The sequence below is a fragment of the Myotis davidii genome, unplaced genomic scaffold (genome assembly GCF_000327345.1).
Source record: "Myotis davidii unplaced genomic scaffold, ASM32734v1 scaffold179, whole genome shotgun sequence".
Classification (NCBI taxonomy): domain Eukaryota; kingdom Metazoa; phylum Chordata; class Mammalia; order Chiroptera; family Vespertilionidae; genus Myotis; species Myotis davidii.
Window position 1 is genome coordinate 473,169 of NW_006291130.1, and position 297 is coordinate 473,465.

Below are 297 nucleotides of genomic sequence, written 5' to 3' on the forward strand. Positions count from 1 at the left end.
AAGAATGTGTTTAAATGCTGATGGCAAAGAATTAAAAAAAAAGGCAGTTGAAAATACGCTGAGACAATATGATTGATGATGGAGGTAAAATGAAACTATCAAGATCCACGTGGAGGTCTTCCCTTCTGGGGAGGAACAGCTATTTCTAAGCTGAGTGAGGCCAGGATAGGAAGAGGGGTATCTAACTAAGCATAGTTTTCTCTTTAAAAATACCTTGTCACTGCTGATTCCTGCAGGGTATATAAATATGGGGATGGGAGGGAAGATAGGCTAACACCTAACTAATGCTTCCTGCTG